We start from the raw sequence: 22,856 nt of genomic DNA, 5'->3' as shown, positions 1-22,856 counted from the left end.
TTTAGGGGAGCCTGCGGGGTTCCCACTTTCCGGCCTTGTGCCACATAATGCTGATGTGGGCAGCATTTAAATAAAAACCCTCTATACTGGGACAATAATTATTTTTGGTAACCAGAGTGCCCCCTTTTTGCCTACTTTTAGGGGAGCTGGTTTTAACCTCACATTAAAAACGGCCTTGTGCCTAATTTGCTCAGTGGGGGAGCAAATAAATACCATCTGTTCCGGCAGATACTGCAAGCTATGACTAGCTATGACTAGCAAAGACCAGATGTGGGGGCAACCCCACATGCCTGACCTTTAACCAGCTCCCATTTCCCACCTCTCGGGAGCTGGTCCCCTTTTCCCTTCCCCCTCCCTTCACTCCTCACATTAAAAATTGGCCTTGTGCCTAATTTGCTCGGTGGGGGAGCAAATAAATACCATCTGTTCCGGCAGATACTGCAAGCTATGACTAGCAAAGACCAGATGTGGGGGCAACCCCACATGTCTGACCTTTAACCAGCTCCCATTTCCCACCTCTCGGGAGCTGGTCCCCTTTTCCCCTTCCCCCTCCCTTCACTCCTCACATTAAAAATCGGCCTTGTGCCTAATTTGCTCGGTGGGGGAGCAAATAAATACCATCTGTTCCGGCAGATACTGCAAGCTATGACTAGCTAGGACTAGCTATGACTAGCAAAGACCAGATGTGGGGGCAACCCCACATGCCTGACCTTTAACCAGCTCCCATTTCCCACTTCTCGGGAGCTGGTCCCCCTTTCCCCTTCCCCTCCCTTCACTCCTCACATTAAAAATTGGCCTTTTGCCTAATTTGCTCGGTGGGGGAGCAAATAAATACCATCTGTTCCGGCAGATACTGCACTTAAGATAATTTGTACCAGTCAATGGAGGGGAAACACTCTATACTGGGACAATTATTATTTTTGGTAACCAGAGTGCCCCCTTTTTGCCTACTTTTAGGGGAGCTGGTTTTTACCTCACATTAAAAACGGCCTTGTGCCTAATTTGCTCAGTGGGGGAGCAAATAAATACCATCTGTTCCGGCAGATACTGCAAGCTATGACTAGCTATGACTAGCAAAGACCAGATGTGGGGGCAACCCCACATGCCTGACCTTTAACCAGCTCCCATTTCCCACCTCTCGGGAGCTGGTCCCCTTTTCCCTTCCCCCTTCCTTCACTCCTCACATTAAAAATTGGCCTTGTGCCTAATTTGCTCGGTGGGGGAGCAAATAAATACCATCTGTTCCGGCAGATGCTGCAAGCTATGACTAGTTATGACTAGCAAAGACCAGATGTGGGGGCAACCCCACATGCCTGACCTTTAACCAGCTCCCATTTCCCACCTCTCGGGAGCTGGTCCCCTTTTTCCCTTCCCCCTCTCTTCACTCCTTACATTAAAAATCGGCCTTGTGCCTAATTTGCTCGGTGGGGGAGCAAATAAATACCATCTGTTCCGGCAGATGCTGCACTTAAGATAATTTGTACCAGTCAATGGAGGGGAAACCCTCTATACTGGGACAATTATTATTTTTGGTAACCAGAGTGCCCCCTTTTTGCCTACTTTTAGGGGAGCTGGTTTTTACCTCACATTAAAAACGGCCTTGTGCCTAATTTGCTCAGTGGGGGAGCAAATAAATACCATCTGTTCCGGCAGATAGTGCAAGCTATGACTAGCTATGACTAGCAAAGACCAGATGTGGGGGCAACCCCACATGCCTGACCTTTAACCAGCTCCCATTTCCCACCTCTCGGGAGCTGGTCCCCTTTTTCCCTTCCCCCTCCCTTCACTCCTCACATTAAAACTCGGCCTTGTGCCTAATTTGCTCGGTGGGGGAGCAAATAAATACCATCTGTTCCGGCAGATGCTGCAAGCTATGACTAGCAAGGACCAGATGTGGGGGTAACCCCACATGCATGACCATTAACCAGCTCCCATTTCCCACCTCTCGGGAGCTGGTCCCCTTTTTCCCTTCCCCCTTCCTTCACTCCTCACATTAAAAATCGGCCTTGTGCCTAATTTGCTCGGTGGGGGAGCAAATAAATACCATCTGTTCTGGCAGATGCTGCAAGCTATGACTAGCTATGACTAGCAAAGACCAGATGTGGGGGCAACCCCACATGCCTGACCATTAACCAGCTCCCATTTCCCACCTCTCGTGAGCTGGTCCCCTTTTTCCCTTCCCCCTCCCTTCACTCCTCACATTAAAAATCGGCCTTGTGCCTAATTTGCTCGGTGGGGGAGCAAATAAACACCATCTGTTCTTCAGATGCTGCACTTCATTTTCTTGTTCTCTTTCGGTGGAGGAGAAATCCTTCACGACTGAGACAATTTTTATTTTTGTACCTTTTCTTCACGTTAAAAAACGACCCTGGTGTCTAACTCTGTCCCGTGGGGAGGCATAGTAAATAGGTACTTTTCATCTTTCTTTATTTCTATCATTCTCTCTGTATATCCTTCTATCTTTCTTTCCTTCCTTTTATCTTCCATTCTTTCTTTTTCTGACTTTCTATCTATCTTCCATTCTTTTTTTTCTTTCTTTTTCTGACTTTCTATCTATCTTTCTATCTATCTTTCTCATTTCTTTGTTTTATTAGATTTTTCACTTCCCGCCATTTTTAATTTTCCTCCGCCATTTTTTTCTGATAAAAACATGGCCGCCCCTCTTCCCTGTATTCTACCTCAAAAGTCGGGGTTGTTTCGTCTCCTCGCTTCAACTGACATTCTAGTCTTAGTTGAAATATTTAACTAAGGCATTGATACGCGTTGAAAAATCGATAGTCAATCGATATAAAGACCAACGCAAAGAAGAAAATATTTCAATGTTTATTCCATTAAAATTATAATAATAATATATTTCGCCTTTTGAATTAGTCTGAAGATCCCCCTCTCCGTCTAATGCTGGATGGAAAGGGAGGAAACGAACATAGAGAGAGACCAGGGGAGTGTCTCGTATAAACGGGGATAATGGATTCATTTGCTAAATCTCTGGTTCGTTTAATATGTAAAATCAATAACAAAACCTATATTACATTGCAACCTAATTCACAGAAACTGAATCTCTAATAACATCTGCACAAAATAACGCGATTAGAACAACTACATCATAGCAAAGATCGGTTAAACACAAGAAAAAAGCAAATGTAGACTTTGTAAACAAAGAGACGAACAAATAAACCACATAGTAAATGAATGTGTGTGTGCGTGCAGTCAGCACCAACCCTATTCAGGGTTTAACTGGCTTCCTCCGAAGGAGGAAGTTTCATGGGAGTATAAAATTCACAAGCCGTCCCCAGTCGCATGTATATCCCCATTAGGGGAAATGACGACGTAAGGTTTTTGCAACTTTTTGCAGGGAGGTGTCGACGTCCTCCTATATACAGCACCTGGTCTTCCCAAATTGGTCACCCATTGTAGTAATGACCAGGCTCAACATTGCTTAACTTTGGTGATCTGATGGGAACCGGTGTGTCAACATGAATTTGTCGTATATTATATTAGTATTATGATTATTGATAGTAAATTATATTAGTATTATGATTATTGATTGTAAATTATAATAGTATTATGATTATTGATAGTAAATTATATTAGTATTATGATTATTGATAGTAAATTATATTAGTATTATGATTATTGATAGTAAATTATATTAGTATTATGATTATTGATAGTAAATTATATTAGTATTATGATTATTTATAGTAAATTATATTAGTATTATGATTATTTATAATAAATTATATTAGTATTATGATTATTTATAGTAAATTATATTAGTATTATGATTATTCATTGTAAATTATATTAGTATTATGATTATTTATAGTAAATTATATTAGTATTATGATTATTTATTGTAAATTATATTAGTATTATGATTATTGATTGTAAATTATATTAGTATTATGATTATTGATAGTAAATTATATTAGTATTATGATTATTCATAGTAAATTATATTAGTATTATGATTATTTATAGTAAATTATATTAGTATTATAATTATTTATTGTAAACAATATTAGTATTATGATTATTTATTGTAAATTATATTTGTATTATGATTATTGATAGTAAATTATATTAGTATTATGATTATTTATAGTAAATTATATTAGTATTATGATTATTTATAGTAAATTATATTAGTATTATGATTATTGATAGTAAATTATATTAGTATTATGATTATTTATAGTAAATTATATTAGTATTATGATTATTTATAGTAAATTATATTAGTATTATGATTATTTATAGTAAATTATATTAGTATTATGATTATTTATTGTAAATTATATTAGTATTATGATTATTTATAGTAAATTATATTAGTATTATGATTATTCATAGTAAATTATATTAGTATTATGATTATTCATAGTAAATTATATTAGTATTATGATTATTTATAGTAAATTATATTAGTATTATGATTATTCATAGTAAATTATATTAGTGTTATGATTATTCATAGTAAATTATATTAGTATTATGATTATTCATAGTAAATTATATTAGTATTATGATTATTTATAGTAAATTATATTAGTATTATGATTATTTATAGTAAATTATATTAGTATTATGATTATTCATAGTAAATTATATTAGTATTATGATTATTTATAGTAAATTATATTAGTGTTATGATTATTTATTGTAAATTATATTAGTATTATGATTATTTATAGTAAATTATATTAGTATTATGATTATTTATAGTAAATTATATTAGTATTATGATTATTCATAGTAAATTATATTAGTATTATGATTATTTATAGTAAATTATATTAGTATTATGATTATTTATAGTAAATTATATTAGTATTATGATTATTCATAGTAAATTATATTAGTATTATGATTATTCATAGTAAATTATATTAGTGTTATGATTATTCATAGTAAATTATATTAGTATTATGATTATTCATAGTAAATTATATTAGTATTATGATTATTTATAGTAAATTATATTAGTATTATGATTATTGATAGTAAATTATATTAGTATTATGATTATTCATAGTAAATTATATTAGTATTATAATTATTTATAGTAAATTATATTAGTATTATAATTATTTATTGTAAATAATATTAGTATTATGATTATTTATTGTAAATTATATTAGTATTATGATTATTGATAGTAAATTATATTAGTATTATGATTATTTATAGTAAATTATATTAGTATTATGATTATTTATAGTAAATTATATTAGTATTATGATTATTGATAGTAAATTATATTAGTATTATGATTATTTATAGTAAATTATATTAGTATTATGATTATTTATAGTAAATTATATTAGTATTATGATTATTTATAGTAAATTATATTAGTATTATGATTATTCATAGTAAATTATATTAGTATTATGATTATTCTTAGTAAATTATATTAGTATTATGATTATTCATAGTAAATTATATTAGTATTATGATTATTTATTGTAAATTATATTAGTATTATGATTATTTATAGTAAATTATATTAGTATTATGATTATTTATAGTAAATTATATTAGTATTATGATTATTTATAGTAAATTATATTAGTATTATGATTATTCATAGTAAATTATATTAGTATTATGATTATTTATAGTAAATTATATTAGTATTATGATTATTTATAGTAAATTATATTAGTATTATGATTATTTATAGTAAATTATATTAGTATTATGATTATTTATAGTAAATTATATTAGTATTATGATTATTCATTGTAAATTATATTAGTATTATGATTATTTATAGTAAATTATATTAGTATTATGATTATTTATAGTAAATTATATTAGTATTATGATTATTTATAGTAAATTATATTAGTATTATGATTATTTATAGTAAATTATATTAGTATTATGATTATTTATAGTAAATTATATTAGTATTATGATTATTCATTGTAAATTATATTAGTATTATGATTATTCATAGTAAATTATATTAGTATTATGATTATTTATAATAAATTATATTAGTATTATGATTATTGATAGTAAATTATATTAGTATTATGATTATTTATAGTAAATTATATTAGTATTATGATTATTTATAGTAAATTATATTAGTATTATGATTATTAATAGTAAATTATATTAGTATTATGATTATTGATAGTAATTTATATTAGTATTATGATTATTGATAGTAAATTATATTAGTATTATGATTATTAATAGTAAATTATATTAGTATTATGATTATTTATAGTAAATTATATTAGTATTATGATTATTGATAGTAAATTATATTAGTATTATGATTATTGATAGTAAATTATATTAGTATTATGATTATTTATAGTAAATTATATTAGTATTATGATTATTAATAGTAAATTATATTAGTATTATGATTATTCTTAGTAAATTATATTAGTATTATGATTATTTATAGTAAATTATATTAGTATTATGATTATTTATAGTAAATTATATTAGTATTATGATTATTTATAGTAAATTATATTAGTATTATGATTATTCATAGTAAATTATATTAGTATTATGATTATTCATAGTAAATTATATTAGTATTATGATTATTTATAATAAATTATATTAGTATTATGATTATTGATAGTAAATTATATTAGTATTATGATTATTTATAGTAAATTATATAAGTATTATGATTATTTATAGTAAATTATATTAGTATTATGATTATTGATAGTAAATTATATTAGTATTATGATTATTTATAGTAAATTATATTAGTATTATGATTATTTATTGTAAATTATATTAGTATTATGATTATTTATAGTAAATTATATTAGTATTGTGATTATTAATAGTAAATTATACTAGTATTATGATTATTTATAGTAAATTATATTAGTATTATGATTATTCATAGTAAATTATATTAGTATTATGATTATTTATAGTAAATTATATTAGTATTATGATTATTCATTGTAAATTATATTAGTATTATGATTATTTATTGTAAATTATATTAGTATTATGATTATTTATAGTAAATTATATTAGTATTATGATTATTAATAGTAAATTATATTAGTATTATTATTATTTATAGTAAATTATATAAGTATTATGATTATTTATAGTAAATTATATTAGTATTGTGATTATGTATTGTAAATTATATTAGTATTATGATTATTTATAGTAAATTATATTAGTATTATGATTATTCATAGTAAATTATATTAGTATTATGATTATTTATAATAAATTATATTAGTATTATGATTATTTATTGTAAATTATATTAGTATTATGATTATTTATAGTAAATAATATTAGTATTATGATTATTTATTGTAAATTATATTAGTATTATGATTATTTATAGTAAATTATATTAGTATTATGATTATTTATTGTAAATTATATTAGTATTATGATTATTTATAGTAAGTTATATTAGTATTATGATTATTTATTGTAAATTATATTAGTATTATGATTATTTATAGTAAATTATATTAGTATTATGATTATTTATAGTAAGTTATATTAGTATTATGATTATTTATTGTAAATTATATTAGTATTATGATTATTTATTGTAAATTATATTAGTATTATGATTATTCATAGTAAATTATATTAGTATTATGATTATTCATAGTAAATTATATTAGTATTATGATTATTTATTGTAAATTATATTAGTATTATGATTATTTATAGTAAATTATATTAGTATTATGATTATTTATAGTAAATTATATTAGTATTGTGATTATGTATTGTAAATTATATTAGTATTATGATTATTTATAGTAAATTATATTAGTATTATGATTATTTATAGTAAATTATATTAGTATTATGATTATTCATAGTAAATTATATTAGTATTATGATTATTTATAGTAAATTATATTAGTATTATGATTATTTATTGTAAATTATATTAGTATTATGATTATTTATAGTAAATTATATTAGTATTATGATTATTCATAGTAAATTATATTAGTATTATGATTATTTATTGTAAATTATATTAGTATTATGATTATGTATTGTAAATTATATTAGTATTATGATTATTTATTGTAAATTATATTAGTATTATGATTATTTATAGTAAATTATATTAGTATTATGATTATTTATAGTAAATTATATTAGTATTATGATTATTTATAGTAAATTATATTAGTATTATGATTATTCATAGTAAATTATATTAGTATTATGATTATTTATAGTAAATTATATTAGTATTATGATTATTTATTGTAAATTATATTAGTATTATGATTATTTATAGTAAATAATATTAGTATTATGATTATTTATTGTAAATTATATTAGTATTATGATTATTTATAGTAAATTATATTAGTATTATGATTATTTATAGTAAATTATATTAGTATTATGATTATTTATTGTAAATTATATTAGTATTATGATTGTTTATAGTAAATTATATACGTATTATGATTATTTATAGTAAATTATATTAGTATTATGATTATTTATAGTAAATTATATTAGTATTATGATTATTTATAGTAAGTTATATTAGTATTATGATTATTTATTGTAAATTATATTAGTATTATGATTGTTTATAGTAAATTATATACGTATTATGATTATTTATAGTAAATAATATTAGTATTATGATTATTTATTGTAAATTATATTAGTATTATGATTATTTATTGTAAATTATATTAGTATTATGATTATTCATAGTAAATTATATTAGTATTATGATTATTTATTGTAAATTATATTAGTATTATGATTGTTTATAGTAAATTATATACGTATTATGATTATTTATAGTAAATAATATTAGTATTATGATTATTTATAGTAAATAATATTAGTATTATGATTATTTATTGTAAATTATATTAGTATTATGATTATTTATAGTAAATTATATTAGTATTATGATTATTTATTGTAAATTATATTAGTATTATGATTATTTATAGTAAATAATATTAGTATTATGATTATTTATAGTAAGTTATATTAGTATTATGATTATTTATTGTAAATTATATTAGTATTATGATTATTTATAGTAAATTATATACGTATTATGATTATTTATTGTAAATTATATTAGTATTATGATTATTTATTGTAAATTATATTAGTATTATGATTATTTATAGTAAATTATATTAGTATTATGATTATTTATTGTAAATTATATTAGTATTATGATTATTTATAGTAAATTATATACGTATTATGATTATTTATTGTAAATTATATTAGTATTATGATTATTTATTGTAAATTATATTAGTATTATGATTATTTATTGTAAATTATATACGTATTATGATTATTTATTGTAAATTATATTAGTATTATGATTATTTATTGTAAATTATATTAGTATTATGATTATTTATTGTAAATTATATTAGTATTATGATTATTTATAGTAAGTTATATTAGTATTATGATTATTTATTGTAAATTATATTAGTATTATGATTATTTATAGTAAATTATATTAGTATTATGATTGTTTATAGTAAATTATATACGTATTATGATTATTTATTGTAAATTATATTAGTATTATGATTATTTATTGTAAATTATATTAGTATTATGATTATTTATTGTAAATTATATTAGTATTATGATTATTTATTGTAAATTATATTAGTATTATGATTATTTATTGTAAATTATATTAGTATTATGATTATTTATTGTAAATTATATTAGTATTATGATTATTTATAGTAAGTTATATTAGTATTATGATTATTTATTGTAAATTATATTAGTATTATGATTATTTATAGTAAATTATATTAGTATTATGATTGTTTATAGTAAATTATATTAGTATTATGATTATTTATTGTAAATTATATTAGTATTATGATTATTTATTGTAAATTATATTAGTATTATGATTATTCATAGTAAATTATATTAGTATTATGATTATTTATTGTAAATTATATTAGTATTATGATTATTTATAGTAAATTATATTAGTATTATGATTATTTATTGTAAATTATATTAGTATTATGATTATTTATAGTAAGTTATATTAGTATTATGATTATTTATTGTAAATTATATTAGTATTATGATTATTTATAGTAAATTATATACGTATTATGATTATTTATAGTAAATTATATTAGTATTATGATTGTTTATAGTAAATTATATTAGTATTATGATTATTTATTGTAAATTATATTAGTATTATGATTATTTATAGTAAATAATATTAGTATTATGATTATTTATAGTAAGTTATATTAGTATTATGATTATTTATTGTAAATTATATTAGTATTATGATTATTAATAGTAAATTATATTAGTATTATGATTATTTATAGTAAATAATATTAGTATTATGATTATTTATAGTAAATTATATTAGTATTATTATTATTTATAGTAAATTATATTAGTATTATGATTGTTTATAGTAAATTATATTAGTATTATGATTATTTATTGTAAATTATATTAGTATTATGATTATTTATTGTAAATTATATTAGTATTATGATTATTCATAGTAAATTATATTAGTATTATGATTATTTATTGTAAATTATATTAGTATTATGATTATTTATAGTAAATTATATTAGTATTATGATTATGTATTGTAAATTATATTAGTATTATGATTATTTATAGTAAATTATATTAGTATTATGATTGTTTATAGTAAATTATATTAGTATTATGATTATTTATAGTAAATTATATTAGTATTATGATTATTTATAGTAAATTATATTAGTATTATGATTGTTTATAGTAAATTATATTAGTATTATGATTATTTATTGTAAATTATATTAGTATTATGATTATTTATAGTAAATTATATTAGTATTATGATTATTTATTGTAAATTATATTAGTATTATGATTATTTATTGTAAATTATATTAGTATTATGATTATTTATAGTAAATTATATTAGTATTATGATTATTTATAGTAAATTATATTAGTATTATGATTATTTATAGTAAATTATATTAGTATTATGATTATTTATTGTAAATTATATTAGTATTATGATTATTTATAGTAAATTATATTAGTATTATGATTATTTATAGTAAGTTATATTAGTATTATGATTATTTATTGTAAATTATATTAGTATTATGATTATTTATAGTAAGTTATATTAGTATTATGATTATTTATTGTAAATTATATTAGTATTATGATTATTTATAGTAAATTATATTAGTATTATGATTATTTATTGTAAATTATATTAGTATTATGATTATTTATAGTAAATTATATTAGTATTATGATTATTTATAGTAAATTATATTAGTATTATGATTATTTATAGTAAATTATATTAGTATTATGATTATTTATAGTAAATTATATTAGTATTATGATTATTTATAGTAAGTTATATTAGTATTATGATTATTTATTGTAAATTATATTAGTATTATGATTATTTATAGTAAATTATATACGTATTATGATTATTTATTGTAAATTATATTAGTATTATGATTATTTATTGTAAATTATATTAGTATTATGATTATTTATAGTAAATTATATACGTATTATGATTATTTATAGTAAGTTATATTAGTATTATGATTATTTATTGTAAATTATATTAGTATTATGATTATTGATAGTAAATTATATTAGTATTATGATTATTGATAGTAAATTATATTAGTATTATGATTGTTTATAGTAAATAATATTAGTATTATGATTATTTATTGTAAATTATATTAGTATTATGATTATTTATAGTAAATTATATTAGTATTATGATTATTTATAGTAAATTATATTAGTATTATGATTATTTATTGTAAATTATATTAGTATTATGATTATTTATAGTAAATTATATTAGTATTATGATTATTGATAGTAAATAATATTAGTATTATGATTATTTATTGTAAATTATATTAGTATTATGATTATTTATAGTAAATTATATTAGTATTGTGATTATTTATAGTAAATTATATTAGTATTATGATTATTTATTGTAAATTATATTAGTATTATGATTATTTATAGTAAATTATATTAGTATTATGATTATTTATAGTAAGTTATATTAGTATTATGATTATTTATTGTAAATTATATTAGTATTATGATTATTTATAGTAAATTATATTAGTATTATGATTATTTATAGTAAATTATATTAGTATTATGATTATTTATTGTAAATTATATTAGTATTATGATTATTTATAGTAAATTATATACGTATTATGATTATTGATAGTAAATAATATTAGTATTATGATTATTTATTGTAAATTATATTAGTATTATGATTATTTATAGTAAATTATATACGTATTATGATTATTGATAGTAAATAATATTAGTATTATGATTATTTATTGTAAATTATATTAGTATTATGATTATTTATAGTAAATTATATTAGTATTGTGATTATTTATAGTAAATTATATTAGTATTATGATTATTTATAGTAAGTTATATTAGTATTATGATTATTTATAGTAAATTATATTAGTATTGTGATTATTTATAGTAAATTATATTAGTATTATGATTATTTATAGTAAGTTATATTAGTATTATGATTATTTATTGTAAATTATATTAGTATTATGATTATTTATTGTAAATTATATTAGTATTATGATTATTTATTGTTAATTATATTAGTATTATGATTATTTATTGTAAATTATATTAGTATTATGATTATTTATAGTAAATAATATTAGTATTATGATTATTTATAGTAAATTATATTAGTATTATGATTATTTATAGTAAATTATATTAGTATTATGATTATTTATTGTAAATTATATTAGTATTATGATTATTTATTGTAAATTATATTAGTATTATGATTATTTATAGTAAATTATATTAGTATTATGATTATTTATAGTAAGTTATATTAGTATTATGATTATTTATTGTAAATTATATTAGTATTATGATTATTTATTGTAAATTATATTAGTATTATGATTATTTATTGTAAATTATATTAGTATTATGATTATTTATAGTAAATTATATTAGTATTATGATTATTTATTGTAAATTATATTAGTATTATGATTATTTATAGTAAGTTATATTAGTATTATGATTATTTATTGTAAATTATATTAGTATTATGATTATTTATTGTAAATTATATTAGTATTATGATTATTTATTGTAAATTATATTAGTATTATGATTATTTATTGTAAATTATATTAGTATTATGATTATTTATTGTAAATTATATTAGTATTATGATTATTTATAGTAAGTTATATTAGTATTATGATTATTTATTGTAAATTATATTAGTATTATGATTATTTATAGTAAATTATATTAGTATTATGATTATTTATTGTAAATTATATTAGTATTATGATTATTTATTGTAAATTATATTAGTATTATGATTATTTATTGTAAATTTTATTAGTATTATGATTATTTATTGTAAATTATATTAGTATTATGATTATTTATAGTAAATAATATTAGTATTATGATTATTTATAGTAAATTATATACGTATTATGATTATTTATAGTAAATTATATTAGTATTATGATTATTTATTGTAAATTATATTAGTATTATGATTATTTATTGTAAATTATATTAGTATTATGATTATTTATTGTAAATTTTATTAGTATTATGATTATTGATAGTAAATTATATTAGTATTATGATTATTTATAGTAAGTTATATTAGTATTATGATTATTTATTGTAAATTATATTAGTATTATGATTATTTATAGTAAATTATATTAGTATTATGATTATTTATTGTAAATTATATTAGTATTATGATTATTTATTGTAAATTATATTAGTATTATGATTATTTATAGTAAGTTATATTAGTATTATGATTATTTATTGTAAATTATATTAGTATTATGATTATTTATAGTAAATTATATTAGTATTATGATTATTTATAGTAAGTTATATTAGTATTATGATTATTTATAGTAAATTATATTAGTATTATGATTATTTATAGTAAGTTATATTAGTATTATGATTATTTATTGTAAATTATATTAGTATTATGATTATTTATAGTAAATTATATTAGTATTATGATTATTTATAGTAAGTTATATTAGTATTATGATTATTTATTGTAAATTATATTAGTATTATGATTATTTATTGTAAATTATATTAGTATTATGATTATTTATTGTAAATTATATTAGTATTATGATTATTTATTGTAAATTATATTAGTATTATGATTATTTATAGTAAATTATATTAGTATTATGATTATTTATAGTAAGTTATATTAGTATTATGATTATTTATTGTAAATTATATTAGTATTATGATTATTTATTGTAAATTATATTAGTATTATGATTATTTATTGTAAATTATATTAGTATTATGATTATTTATAGTAAATTATATTAGTATTATGATTATTTATTGTAAATTATATTAGTATTATGATTATTTATAGTAAATTATATACGTATTATGATTATTGATAGTAAATAATATTAGTATTATGATTATTTATTGTAAATTATATTAGTATTATGATTATTTATAGTAAATTATATACGTATTATGATTATTGATAGTAAATATTATTAGTATTATGATTATTTATTGTAAATTATATTAGTATTATGATTATTTATAGTAAATTATATTAGTATTGTGATTATTTATAGTAAATTATATTAGTATTATGATTATTTATAGTAAGTTATATTAGTATTATGATTATTTATTGTAAATTATATTAGTATTATGATTATTTATTGTAAATTATATTAGTATTATGATTATTTATTGTAAATTATATTAGTATTATGATTATTTATAGTAAATTATATTAGTATTATGATTATTTATAATAAATTATATTAGTATTATGATTATTTATTGTAAATTATATTAGTATTATGATTATTTATAGTAAGTTATATTAGTATTATGATTATTTATAGTAAATTATATACGTATTATGATTATTTATTGTAAATTATATTAGTATTATGATTATTCATTGTAAATTATGTTAGTATTATGATTATTTATAGTAAATTATATTAGTATTATGATTATTTATAATAAATTATATTAGTATTATGATTATTTATTGTAAATTATATTAGTATTATGATTATTTATAGTAAGTTATATTAGTATTATGATTATTTATAGTAAATTATATACGTATTATGATTATTTATTGTAAATTATATTAGTATTATGATTATTCATTGTAAATTATGTTAGTATTATGATTATTTATAGTAAATTATATTAGTATTATGATTATTTATAGTAAGTTATATTAGTATTATGATTCTTTATAGTAAGTTATATTAGTATTATGATTATTTATTGTAAATTATATTAGTATTATGATTATTTATAGTAAATTATATTAGTATTATGATTATTTATAATAAATTATATTAGTATTATGATTATTTATTGTAAATTATATTAGTATTATGATTATTTATAGTAAGTTATATTAGTGTTATGATTATTTATAGTAAATTATATTAGTATTATGATTATTTATTGTAAATTATATTAGTATTATGATTATTTATTGTAAATTATATTAGTATTATGATTATTTATAGTAAGTTATATTAGTATTATGATTATTTATAGTAAGTTATATTAGTATTATGATTATTTATTGTAAATTATATTAGTATTATGATTATTTATAGTAAATTATATTAGTATTATGATTATTTATTGTAAATTATATTAGTATTATGATTATTTATTGTAAATTATATTAGTATAATGATTATTTATAGTAAATAATATTAGTATTATGATTATTTATAGTAAATTATATTAGTATTATGATTATTTATAGTAAGTTATATTAGTATTATGATTATTTATTGTAAATTATATTAGTATTATGATTATTTATTGTAAATTATATTAGTATTATGATTATTTATAGTAAGTTATATTAGTATTATGATTATTTATTGTAAATTATATTAGTATTATGATTATTTATTGTAAATTATATTAGTATTATGATTATTTATAGTAAATTATATTAGTATTATGATTATTTATAGTAAGTTATATTAGTATTATGATTATTTATTGTAAATTATATTAGTATTATGATTATTTATTGTAAATTATATTAGTATTATGATTATTTATTGTAAATTATATTAGTATTATGATTATTTATTGTAAATTATATTAGTATTATGATTATTTATTGTAAATTATATTAGTATTATGATTATTTATTGTAAATTATATTAGTATTATGATTATTGATAGTAAATAATATTAGTATTATGATTATTTATTGTAAATTATATTAGTATTATGATTATTTATAGTAAATTATATACGTATTATGATTATTGATAGTAAATAATATTAGTATTATGATTATTTATTGTAAATTATATTAGTATTATGATTATTTATAGTAAATTATATACGTATTATGATTGATGATAGTAAATAATATTAGTATTATGATTATTTATTGTAAATTATATTAGTATTATGATTATTTATAGTAAATTATATTAGTATTGTGATTATTTATAGTAAATTATATTAGTATTATGATTATTTATAGTAAGTTATATTAGTATTATGATTATTTATTGTAAATTATATTAGTATTATGATTATTTATTGTAAATTATATTAGTATTATGATTATTTATTGTAAATTATATTAGTATTATGATTATTTATAGTAAATTATATTAGTATTATGATTATTTATAGTAAATTATATTAGTATTATTATTATTTATAGTAAATTATATTAGTATTATGATTATTTATAGTAAATTATATTAGTATTATGATTATTTATTGTAAATTATATTAGTATTATGATTATTTATTGTAAATTATATTAGTATTATGATTATTTATAGTAAGTTATATTAGTATTATGATTATTTATTGTAAATTATATTAGTATTATGATTATTTATTGTAAATTATATTAGTATTATGATTATTTATTGTAAATTATATTAGTATTATGATTATTTATTGTAAATTATATTAGTATTATGATTATTTATTGTAAATTATATTAGTATTATGATTATTTATAGTAAATTATATTAGTATTATGATTATTTATTGTAAATTATATTAGTATTATGATTATTTATAGTAAGTTATATTAGTATTATGATTATTTATAGTAAATTATATTAGTATTATGATTATTTATTGTAAATTATATTAGTATTATGATTATTTATTGTAAATTATATTAGTATTATGATTATTTATTGTAAATTATATTAGTATTATGATTATTTATTGTAAATTATATTAGTATTATGATTATTTATTGTAAATTATATTAGTATTATGATTATTTATAGTAAGTTATATTAGTATTATGATTATTTATTGTAAATTATATTAGTATTATGATTATTTATTGTAAATTATATTAGTATTATGATTATTTATAGTAAGTTATATTAGTATTATGATTATTTATTGTAAATTATATTAGTATTATGATTATTTATTGTAAATTATATTAGTATTATGATTATTTATTGTAAATTATATTAGTATTATGATTATTTATTGTAAATTATATTAGTATTATGATTATTTATTGTAAATTATATTAGTATTATGATTATTTATTGTAAATTATATTAGTATTATGATTATTTATTGTAAATTATATTAGTATTATGATTATTTATTGTAAATTATATTAGTATTATGATTATTTATTGTAAATTATATTAGTATTATGATTATTTATTGTAAATTATATTAGTATTATGATTATTTATTGTAAATTATATTAGTATTATGATTATTTATAGTAAATTATATTAGTATTATGATTATTTATAGTAAGTTATATTAGTATTATGATTATTTATTGTAAATTATATTAGTATTATGATTATTTATTGTAAATTATATTAGTATTATGATTATTTATTGTAAATTATATTAGTATTATGATTATTTATTGTAAATTATATTAGTATTATGATTATTTATTGTAAATTATATTAGTATTATGATTATTTATTGTAAATTATATTAGTATTATGATTATTTATTGTAAATTATATTAGTATTATGATTATTTATAGTAAGTTATATGAGTATTATGATTATTTATTGTAAATTATATTAGTATTATGATTATTTATTGTAAATTATATTAGTATTATGATTATTTATAGTAAGTTATATTAGTATTATGATTATTTATTGTAAATTATATTAGTATTATGATTATTTATTGTAAATTATATTAGTATTATGATTATTTATTGTAAATTATATTAGTATTATGATTATTTATTGTAAATTATATTAGTATTATGATTATTTATTGTAAATTATATTAGTATTATGATTATTTATTGTAAATTATATTAGTATTATGATTATTTATTGTAAATTATATTAGTATTATGATTATTTATTGTAAATTATATTAGTATTATGATTATTTATTGTAAATTATATTAGTATTATGATTATTTATTGTAAATTATATTAGTATTATGATTATTTATTGTAAATTATATTAGTATTATGATTATTTATAGTAAATTATATTAGTATTATGATTATTTATAGTAAGTTATATTAGTATTATGATTATTTATTGTAAATTATATTAGTATTATGATTATTTATAGTAAATTATATTAGTATTATGATTATTTATAGTAAGTTATATTAGTATTATGATTATTTATTGTAAATTATATTAGTATTATGATTATTTATTGTAAATTATATTAGTATTATGATTATTTATTGTAAATTATATTAGTATTATGATTATTTATTGTAAATTATATTAGTATTATGATTATTTATAGTAAGTTATATTAGTATTATGATTATTTATAGTAAATTATATTAGTATTATGATTATTTATTGTAAATTATATTAGTATTATGATTATTCATTGTAAATTATATTAGTATTATGATTATTTATAGTAAATTATATACGTATTATGATTATTTATTGTAAATTATATTAGTATTATGATTATTTATTGTAAATTATATTAGTATTATGATTATTTATTGTAAATTATATTAGTATTATGATTATTTATAGTAAATTATATACGTATTATGATTATTTATTGTAAATTATATACGTATTATGATTATTTATTGTAAATTATATTAGTATTATGATTATTTATTGTAAATTATATTAGTATTATGATTATTTATAGTAAGTTATATTAGTATTATGATTATTTATAATAAATTATATTAGTATTATGATTATTTATAGTAAGTTATATTAGTATTATGATTATTTATAGTAAATTATATTAGTATTATGATTATTTATAGTAAATTATATTAGTATTATGATTATTTATAGTAAATTATATTAGTATTATGATTATTTATAGTAAGTTATATTAGTATTATGATTATTTATAGTAAATTATATTAGTATTATGATTATTTATAGTAAGTTATATTAGTATTATGATTATTTATTGTAAATTATATTAGTATTATGATTATTTATTGTAAATTATATTAGTATTATGATTATTTATTGTAAATTATATTAGTATTATGATTATTTATTGTAAATTATATTAGTATTATGATTATTTATTGTAAATTATATTAGTATTATGATTATTTATAGTAAATTATATTAGTATTATGATTATTTATTGTAAATTATATTAGTATTATGATTATTTATTGTAAATTATATTAGTATTATGATTATTTATTGTAAATTATATTAGTATTATGATTATTTATAGTAAATTATATACGTATTATGATTATTGATAGTAAATAATATTAGTATTATGATTATTTATTGTAAATTATATTAGTATTATGATTATTTATAGTAAATTATATACGTATTATGATTATTTATTGTAAATTATATTAGTATTATGATTATTTATAGTAAGTTATATTAGTATTATGATTATTTATTGTAAATTATATTAGTATTATGATTATTTATTGTAAATTATATTAGTATTATGATTATTTATTGTAAATTATATTAGTATTATGATTATTTATTGTAAATTATATTAGTATTATGATTATTTATAGTAAATTATATTAGTATTATGATTATTTATTGTAAATTATATTAGTATTATGATTATTTATAGTAAATTATATTAGTATTATGATTATTTATAGTAAATTATATTAGTATTATGATTATTTATAGTAAATTATATTAGTATTATGATTATTTATTGTAAATTATATTAGTATTATGATTATTCATTGTAAATTATATTAGTATTATGATTATTTATAGTAAATTATATTAGTATTATGATTATTTATAGTAAGTTATATTAGTATTATGATTATTTATTGTAAATTATATTAGTATTATGATTATTTATAGTAAATTATATACGTATTATGATTATTTATTGTAAATTATATTAGTATTATGATTATTTATAGTAAATAATATTAGTATTATGATTATTTATTGTAAATTATATTAGTATTATGATTATTTATAGTAAATTATATACGTATTATGATTATTTATTGTAAATTATATTAGTATTATGATTATTTATAGTAAGTTATATTAGTATTATGATTATTTATTGTAAATTATATTAGTATTATGATTATTTATTGTAAATTATATTAGTATTATGATTATTTATTGTAAATTATATTAGTATTATGATTATTTATTGTAAATTATATTAGTATTATGATTATTTATAGTAAATTATATTAGTATTATGATTATTTATAGTAAATTGTATTAGTATTATGATTATTTATAATAAATTATATTAGTATTATGATAATTTATAGTAAATTATATTAGTATTATGATTATTTATAGTAAATTATATTAGTATTATGATTATTTATAATAAATTATATTAGTATTATGATTATTTATAGTAAGTTATATTAGTATTATGATTATTTATAGTAAATTATATTAGTATTATGATTATTTATAATAAATTATATTAGTATTATGATTATTTATTGTAAATTATATTAGTATTATGATTATTTATTGTAAATTATATTAGTATTATGATTATTTATAATAAATTATATTAGTATTATGATTATTTATAATAAATTATATTAGTATTATGATTATTTATAATAAATTATATTAGTATTATGATTATTTATAATAAATTATATTAGTATTATGATTATTTATTGTAAATTATATTAGTATTATGATTATTTATTGTAAATTATATTAGTATTATGATTATTTATAGTAAATTATATTAGTATTATGATTATTCATAGTAAATTATATTAGTATTATGATTATTTATTGTAAATTATATTAGTATTATGATTATTTATAGTAAGTTATATTAGTATTATGATTATTTATAGTAAATTATATTAGTATTATGATTATTTATAATAAATTATATTAGTATTATGATTATTTATAGTAAATTATATTAGTATTATGATTATTTATAGTAAATTATATTAGTATTATGATTATTTATAGTAAATTATATTAGTATTATTATTATTTATAGTAAATTATATTAGTATTATGATTATTTATAGTAAATTATTTTAGTATTATGATTATTTATAGTAAATTATATTAGTATTATGATTATTTATTGTAAATTATATTAGTATTATGATTATTCATTGTAAATTATATTAGTATTATGATTATTTATAGTAAATTATATTAGTATTATGATTATTTATAGTAAGTTATATTAGTATTATGATTATTTATTGTAAATTATATTAGTATTATGATTATTTATAGTAAATTATATACGTATTATGATTATTTATTGTAAATTATATTAGTATTATGATTATTTATAGTAAATAATATTAGTATTATGATTATTTATTGTAAATTATATTAGTATTATGATTATTTATAGTAAATTATATACGTATTATGATTATTGTAAATTATATTAGTATTATGATTATTTATAGTAAATAATATTAGTATTATGATTATTTATTGTAAATTATATTAGTATTATGATTATTTATAGTAAATTATATACGTATTATGATTATTTATTGTAAATTATATTAGTATTATGATTATTTATAGTAAGTTATATTAGTATTATGATTATTTATTGTAAATTATATTAGTATTATGATTATTTATTGTAAATTATATTAGTATTATGATTATTTATTGTAAATTATATTAGTATTATGATTATTTATTGTAAATTATATTAGTATTATGATTATTTATAGTAAATTATATTAGTATTATGATTATTTATAGTAAATTGTATTAGTATTATGATTATTTATAATAAATTATATTAGTATTATGATTATTTATAGTAAATTATATTAGTATTATGATTATTTATAGTAAATTATATTAGTATTATGATTATTTATAATAAATTATATTAGTATTATGATTATTTATAGTAAGTTATATTAGTATTATGATTATTTATAGTAAATTATATTAGTATTATGATTATTTATAATAAATTATATTAGTATTATGATTATTTATTGTAAATTATATTAGTATTATGATTATTTATTGTAAATTATATTAGTATTATGATTATTTATAATAAATTATATTAGTATTATGATTATTTATAATAAATTATATTAGTATTATGATTATTTATAATAAATTATATTAGTATTATGATTATTTATAATAAATTATATTAGTATTATGATTATTTATTGTAAATTATATTAGTATTATGATTATTTATTGTAAATTATATTAGTATTATGATTATTTATAG

At 15.8% G+C, this 22,856-nt stretch overlaps 1 protein-coding gene and 1 pseudogene across 1 annotated transcript in view; both read right to left on the bottom strand.

The window, feature by feature from the left end:
* Window positions 1–22,856, bottom strand: part of LOC145266722 (uncharacterized) — a 168,610-nt gene that overhangs the window by 52,742 nt on the left and 93,012 nt on the right. The window lies entirely within an intron of this gene.
* LOC145266846 (5S ribosomal RNA) lies at window positions 3,372–3,490 on the bottom strand (annotated as a pseudogene).

This window comes from Euprymna scolopes, chromosome 41 (genome assembly GCF_053919585.1).
Source record: "Euprymna scolopes isolate OS-2025 chromosome 41, ASM5391958v1, whole genome shotgun sequence".
NCBI lineage: Eukaryota > Metazoa > Mollusca > Cephalopoda > Sepiida > Sepiolidae > Euprymna > Euprymna scolopes.
The sequence above is the reverse complement of the archived record's forward strand: the minus strand, read 5'-3'. Positions and strand labels throughout refer to the sequence as shown.